Genomic DNA, 8,638 nt, shown 5'->3' on the forward strand with positions numbered 1-8,638 from the left:
GGGAGACAGAGACCTTGTACGGTAAGCGCTGACAAGGCAGTGCTGCCAAAAGAAGTTTTAATATAACTGGAGTGCTGATAATTTTTGACTCACCCTCATATATTGTATTAATGTTGTGACACATGAGTCAGTCGTACACCACAAAAACAGGAGGCTGAGTATCAATCTTCAGAATGATCAGCTTTATTAACAACTTCAAACAGGAACAGCAATCATATTTATTGAATTGAGAGCTACCACTCTATAACACACAAACACAGTAAGCAAGCATTCACTTCATAAGTCATTCCGCCTCGGCTCCCTCCTTCAGACCAGGCCTCAAGATGGTCCGGCAATTGCGGATTCATGATTGGGATCAGATCGTCCTAGTGGAGAGAAAGAGAAAGACCGACAGGTCATATATACAGTATTTCATGACAATAGTATTCTCAAAATCAGAATCACTGCATTTATCAAAGCCTTTCCTGGAAACACTGGGTTTAAAGCTAGAACTAAGCATGGTGTGTCGCATAAGGCCACTACAGGTCCCACTCATACATACTCATGACCAATTTAAAATCATTACCCCAAAACTGTTATTGAAATGAAGAAAATCAGGATGGATACCTGGAGAAAAACCCATACTGGCATGGGTGATATGTTTAGATTTAAAAGTAGTTCCAGTACTCAACCCATCTGGCAACATTGCTAACTATCCTGTTTTACATAGGGCTCCATCCCTAACTGTAGTTTTGATTATTATTTTTTTTATTTTGTTTTTCTTTGTAACTTTTGTTAAATTTGTTCATTTGGTTGAGATTTTTTGTTAAATATTCAAATTTTTTTGTCTTTTAATTCTGCTGATTATGTTTGTTATTTTACTTTCACTGTTTATATTGAGCCCATGGAGGTGCATTTTTGGCCTTTTGTGTTTTGTGAGTAAAACATTTTGCATGGAAAAAAACCAAACAAGATGTTAACAGATGATCTACCCTCCATCTCAGCTTAGCAGGGAGAATAAATACTATCAAGATGAACATCCTTTCTAAGCTTCTGTTTCTATTTTAGAGCACCCCTATATACATTAACAAATTAATATTTAATAAACTTTACTCAATTATGATGCCACTTATCTGAAATTCAAGACTTCCACACATTCAAAAGGTAACACTACAAAGACCTAAAGCAGAAGATGGAATAACATAACTTTCAATTTTATTACTGGGTGGCAAATATGCACATTATAAAATTGGCACAAATTAATGAATTTACACCAGTCTGTCCAGCAATTTAATCTTGGTACACTTTTTCAATATATGCCAAGTTTTATGCCCCAGTAAATATGAACTTTTGTCTATATACTAATAATCCAGTCACCCATCGATCAATCAGAATAAGTAACCAATGCAGGATGCACTTCAATGCATAGGGGTTTTTATCTCTTGCTTCTCTGAATAGTAATCACCATTTTCAACCTTCTCAAACTTAATCATTGGAAAATGCTTTCGATTGAGACACATAATTTGTATTCTACGAATACTTATTCTTAAAATGTAACTTTCCACCAACATAATGTTTCCACTATTTTCAAATTAGAATTTAAAGAAAAAAAAAAACTACCCTAATTTTCTACACCTCCCACCCATTTCGATTCTGGAGTGAATAGACTAGCCAGTCTTGAAGTCTCAGACAGCATCTCAACAATATATAAAACATCTCAATGAATCTTCACTTCAGTAATTGAGGGTACATTGGAAAAAGGACCTTTCAATTAACATCTCAGAAAAGAATACACTCTAGCTCTATATTTGCCAGGTATTCAAATCTTTCATCATTCAAGCTAACCTTGTTTAGAGTTGTCCAAAATATATCCAGGGCAAGATCCAGCTTGCAAATGTTGCCATCTCACTCCACCATCACTAGTCCATATGTTTTGGGAATGCACCAAATTAGTGTAATTTCGGATAAAAATCTTGAAATACTTATCAGACAGCATTGGTGTCACAATCACTGCTAACCCATTACCAGTTGTGTTTGGTGTACTTCCAGATGGGCATAACATTGATAGGGACAAATTGATTGTAGTAGCCCATACCACAATGATAGCATGTAAAGTTATTTTTTACATGGAAAAATCTCAACTCACCTTTTATAAGTCAATGGATTGCTAATGTTCTATATTATTTGAAATTGGAAAAACATAGATGAAGCAACCCAGCCACAGGGGATGCACAAACCAATGTGTTTCTTCGTGCAGGTCCCAAGCCCGGATAAATTGGGAGGGTTACATCAGGAAGGGCATCCGGTGCAAAATTTTGGCAAATCAATATACAGACAATACAAATTTCCATACCGGATTGGTCGAGCCCCAGTTAACATTAACTGCCACCAGTACTGTTAGCCAACAGGGTGCTGGTGAAAATTGGGCTACTGTTTGCCGAAGGAGAAGAAGGTGGGGAGATGTGTCCGGAGACAGGAGGAGAGGAGGAAAGTAAAGAGAGTGGAACTAAGGGTAGGAACCTTTGAATGTTGGCAGTATGACTGATAAGGGGAGAGAATTAGCAGATATGATGGAGAGAAGGAAGGTTGATATATTGTGCGTGCAAGAGACTAAATGGAAGGGGAGTAAGGCCAGGTGGATTGGAGGTGGATTCAAATTGTTCTATTATGGTGTGAATGGGAGGAGAAATGGGGTAGGGGTTATTCTGAAGGAACAGTATGTCAAGAGTATTTTGGAGGTGAAAAGAGTGTCAGACAGAGTAATGATTATGAAGCTGGAAATTGGGGGTGGGATGGAGGAGAAAGAAGATTTTTGGAGTGAGTAGGAAGAAGTGATGAACAGTGTACCCAAGGGACAGAAAGTGGTGATTGGAGCGGATTTCAATGAACATGTTGGTGAAGGGAACAGAGGAGACAAGGAGGTGATGGGTGGGTATGGTGTCAAGGAGAGGAATGATGAAGGTCAAATGATAGTAAATTTTCCCAGATGGATAGAAATGGCTGTGGTGAATATGTATTTTAAGAAGAACGAGGAACATAGGGTTACGTACAAGAGTGGAGGAAGATGCACACAGGTAGATTACATCCTATGCAGAAGAGTCAATCTGAAGGAGATTGAAGACTGCAAAGTGGTGGCAGGGGAAAGTGTAGTTAAGCAGCATATGATGGTGGTCTGTAGGATGAAATTGGAGATCAAGAAGAGGAAGAAAGTGAGGGCAGAACCAAGGATTAAGTGGTGGAATTTGAAAAAGGAAGACTGTAAGGTTGAGTTTAGGGAGAAGGTGAGACAGGCACTGGGTAGTAGTGAAGAGTTATCAGACACTTAGGAAACTACAGCAGAGGTAGTAAGGGTGAGAGCAAGAAGAGTGCTTGGTGTGACATGTGGACAGAGGAAGGAGGAAAAGACAACCTGGTGGTGGAATGGGGAAGTACAGAAGAGTATACAGAGGAAGATGGCGAAGAAGAAGTGGGATAGTCAGAGACATGCTGAAAGTAGACAAGAGTACAAGGAAATAAGGTGCAAGATGAAGAGAGAGGTGGCGAAGGCTAAAGAAAAAGTGTATAATGAATAGTATGAAAGGTTGTACACTAAGAAGGGAGAAAAGGACCTGTACTGATTGACTAGACAGAGGGACCGAGCTGGGAAAGATGTGCAGCAGATTAGGGTGATACAGGCTGAAGATGGAAACATACTCACAAGTGAGGAGAGTGTGTTGACCAGATGGAAAAAGGACTTTGAGAGGCTGATGAATGAAGAGAATGAGAGAGAGAAGAGGTTGGATGATGTGGAGATAGTGAATCAGGATTAGCAAGGAGGAAGTAAGGACAGTTATGAAGTGGATGAAAAATGGAAAGGCCATTGGTCCAGATGACATACCTGTGGAAGTATGGTGGTGTTTAGAAGAGATGGCACTGGAGTTTTTAACCAGATTGTTTAAATGAATTTTGGAAAGTGAGAGGAGAAGAAGTGTACTACTATTAATATTTAAGAATAAGGGGGGTGTGCAGGACTGTAATAACTACAGGGGGATAAAATTGATGAGCCACAGCACGAAGCTATGGGAAAGAGTAGTGAAAGGTAGGTTAAGAAGGGAGGTGATGATTAGTGAGCAGCAGTATGGTTTCATGCCAAGAAAGAGCACCACAGATGCAATGTTTGCTCTGAGGATGTTGATGGAGAAGTTTAGAGAAGGCCACAAGGAGTTGCATTGTGTCTTTGTGGACCTGGAGAAAGCATATGACAAGGTGCCTCGAGAGGAGCTGTGGTATTGTTTGAAGAAGTTGGGAGTGGCAGAGAAGTACATAAGAGTTGTACAGGATATGTACAAGGGAAGTGTGACAGTGGTAAGGTCTGCAGTAGGAGTGACGGATGCTTTCAAGGTGGAGGTGGGATTACATCAGGGATCGGCTCTGAGCCATTTTTTGCTTGCAGTGGTGATGGACAAGTTGACAGACGAGATTAGACAGGATTCCCTGTGGACTATGATGTTTGCTGATGACACTGTGATCTGTAGTGATAGTAGGGAGTAGGTTGAGGAGACCCTGGAAAGGTGGAGATATGCTCTAGATAGGAGAGGAATGAGCGTCAGTAGGAACAAGACAGATTACATGTGTGTGAATTAAAGGGAGTTCAGGGGAATGGTGAGGATACAAGGAGTATAGTAGGTGAAGGTGGATGAGTTTAAATACTTGGGATCAACTGTACAGAGATTGTGGAAGAGAGGTGAAAAAGAGAGTGCCGGCAGGGTGGAATGGGTGGAGAATAGTGTCAGGAGTAATTTGTGACAGACAGGTATCAGTGAGAGTGAAAGGGAAGGTCTACAGGACGGTAGTGAGACCAGCTATGTTATATGGGTTGGAGACGGTGGCACTGACCAAAAAGCAGCAGACAAAGCTGGAGGTAGCAAAGTTAAAGATGCTAAGATTTGCACTGGGTGTGATGAGGATGGATAACATGAGAAATGAGTACATTAGAGGGTCAGCTCAAGTTGAACAGTTGGGAGACAAAGTCAGAGAGGCGAGATTGTATTGGTCTGGACACGTGCAGAGGAGAGATGCTGAGTATATTGGGAGAAGGATGCTAAGGATAGAGCTTCCAGGGAAGAGGAAAGAGGAAGGCATAAGAGAAGGTCTGGTGAGAGAGGACATGCTGGTGATGGGTGTTACAGAACAAGATGCAGAGGACAGAAAGATATAGAAGATGATCTGCTGTTACAACCCCTAACAGGAGCAGCCAAAGGAAGAAGATGGAAAAACTTAGATAAAGCATTCGTATAGGGGAAAAAGATGTAGTTTTTCGTCACTTTTTCCTCCCCTCTCTTTCTCTTTCTCTTGGGTGAGGTTGAATCCTTGCTTTGCTAGGTTTTGGTTTTTCTCTGTTTTCATTTTTTTAATTTTCTGATGTTCTTTTTAGATTGATAGTAACTTTTATATAAGATCTGCAGCTGATTTTATTTTATTTTACTTTCTTGAAATAAAATTAATTTCAAACGTGTTTTGCATTGAAGTATAGTTGCCAGCTTTGCATATCTATCAAGTGATCCGCACCACGATCAGATGAGAGCTTTTTGTACATATTATGGAGAAAAATTTGTTTGAAGTTGTGGTTTTAGAGTTGTTCAGTTAATTAGTTCGTCATCAGGAATGGAGAAGTCAGTCTTTACTTTACAGAATCTCCTTTGATCATATTTTGAAAACACTATTTATTGATCATCTTTATAAAAGTGCACTTTGGACTGTTCCAAAAACTTTTTTTTATTTTCATTGTACAGTAAAAGCAATTTTCCCCATCTCCACATACAGTTCCTGTCATTCCAGAGGAGAGATGGATTTCCTCACAGGTGTATCATTTAGGGCATCAAACTGCATATTGAATTTATTTACAACAGCTGGAAAGCAGGCATCACCACTGCAGACAGGTGGTGTGGTCTTATAGTCTGTCATGGCTTGGATTCCCTGACCAATGCACCATGTAATGCAGGACAGATACATACCTAAATTTGGAATTAATCAGAAACTAAGAAAAACTCCACGATGGATTAATAAAGATTTAAAAAAGAAGTTGCAAAGGAAAAAAATGCTGTATAAGGCATACAAGACTAATGACTGCAAAGTGAATCGTAGCGCGTATGAGAACATGAGGGCAACCTTTAAGAAGAATATCAGAAAGGCTAAAAGACAGTTGGAGAGGAATATAGCAGATAAGGCGAAAGAAGACCCCAAGAGATTCTTTCAGTATTTTAGTAGTAAAACAACAGCTAAGGAGGAGGTCAAGTTAATCAGGAATAGTAAAGGGGAGTTAAAAGATACAGACAGAAATAGAAGAAATACAGAAATAGCAGATGCCCTAAACTTACATTTTTCTGAGGTGTTTACAAGTGAGCAAGTGGATAACCTCCCAGAGGTAAATGCAACTACTAAGAAGGTACTGAGGGATTTGGAAATTGTAGAGGGAGAAGTGCTGCTCAGATTAAATAAGATGAAATCAAACAAATCACCAGGCCCAGATAATATTTATCCTCGTGTTCTTAAGGAGGCTAGTGAGTACATATATAAACCCTTGACACATATTTTTAGGAAGTCACTGAGCACTGGAGAGATTTCGAAGGACTGGAAAATGGGAAATATCATCCCATTATATAAAAAGGTTGACAGGGCAGATCCAAGCAACTATAGGTCAGTAAGCTTAACATGCATCACAGGAAAATTCATGGAAGGAATTATTAAGGATAAGATTGAGCAACACATGGCAAGGACAGGAGTTATTCTGAACAGTCAGCATGGGTTCAGAAGAGGAAGGTCGTGTTTTACTAACATGTTGGAATTCTATGAGGTTGCAACAAAAGCATACGATCAAAGTGGAGCATATGATATTATTTATCTGGACTTTCAGAAAGCATTTGATAAGATGCCACATGAGAGGTTGGGCATCAAGTTAAAAGAAGTGGGAGTTCAGGGTGATGTTTTTAGATAGGTGCAGAATTGGCTCAGACAAAGGAAGCAGAGGGTAATGGTGCGAGGAACCTCATCAGAACTGGCCGATGTTAAGAGCGGTGTTCCACAGGGGTCAGTGCTAGGGCCGCTGCTATTTTTAATATATATAAATGATTTAGATAGGAATATAAGTAACAAGCTGGTTAAGTTTGCAGATGATACCAAGATAGGTGGATTAGCAGATAATTTGGAATCCGTTATATCATTACAGAAGGACTTGGATAGCATACAGGTTTGGGCAGATTTGTGGCAGATGAAATTTAATGTCAGTAAATGTAAAGTATTACACATAGGATGTAAAAATGTTAGGTTTGAATACACAATGGCCGATCGAGAGTACACCTTATGAGAAGGATTTAGGAGTCGTAGTGGACTCTAAGCTATCAACTTCCCAACAGTGTTCAGAATCCATTAAGAAGGCTAACAGAATGTTAGGTTATATAGCATGATCTGTGGAGTACAAGTTCAAGGAGGTTATGCTCAACCTTTATAATGCACTGGTGAGGCCTCATCTTGAGTACTGTGTGCAGTTTTGGTCTCCAGGCTACATAAAGGACATAGCAGCGCTAGAAAAGGTCCAGAGAAGAGCAACTAGGCTGATTCCAGGGCTACAGAGGTTGAATTATGAGGAAAGATTAAAAGAGCTGAGCCTTTACAGTTTAAGCAAAAGAAGATTAAGAGGTGACACGATTGAAGTGTTTAAAATTATGAAGGGAATTAGTACAGTGGATCGAGACTTGTATTTTAAAATGAGTTCATCAAGAACATGGGGACACAGTTGGAAACTTGTTAAGGGTAAATTTCACACAAACATTAGGAAGTTTTTCTTTACACAAAGAACGATAGACACTTGGAATAAGCTACCAAGTAGTGTGGTAGACAGTAAGACATTAATAAAGTATCTATCTATCTATCTATTAGGGATTTTCAAAACTTGATGTTTTCTTGGAGGAAACAAGTGGATAGGACTGGCGAGTTTTGTTGGGCTGAATGACCTGTTCTCGTCTAGAGTGTTCTAATGTTCTAATGTGCCTCTGATATCCTGAAAGTGACTTTGGATTTCCTTGCCATACTCTTGCCATACTCTTACTCTTGCTTAGGTGCTTTAATGCTGTGAGATAGGTTTCCATTGCTTTCCTGTGGGATACCTTGTCAACTGATCAAAAGGCAGCATTACAGGGTTTTAATAGTGCATACACCTCCAATTTCACCCATGTTTCTGATTTGCAAATGTTATCATGGTCTTTGAGACAGTCATGTCATCTCTGTACTTATTGCTTTCCAGTTGAAACTGGATGTCCTCATTACAATGGAAATAGCGGAGCACAAGAACAGTTTATTTTAGATGTAATCAGTAACTATTTGATAATATGGTATGTTAAAGCACCAACACAGAAGGAAACCTGTCTAGATTAGTATTTTGTATTAATCAGGATAGTATTGAGGGTGTAGAGGTGATTGTACCATTTGTGTCAAATGAACATAATATAATACAATTCTCTTTGTTTTGGAAGAGTGAGGATATAAATACCAAATCTGTTAAGCTTTACTTTGGCAGGGCAAATTTTGAGCAGATACAGCAAAGTCTAAGGTGGATGCACTGTGATAAGCAGTGGAAAGTTTAAAAATGTTTTACATATAATGCACGACAGGTGCTTACTAGCAT

The sequence above is a fragment of the Polypterus senegalus genome, chromosome 7, assembly GCF_016835505.1.
Source record: "Polypterus senegalus isolate Bchr_013 chromosome 7, ASM1683550v1, whole genome shotgun sequence".
Classification (NCBI taxonomy): Eukaryota; Metazoa; Chordata; class Cladistia; order Polypteriformes; family Polypteridae; genus Polypterus; species Polypterus senegalus.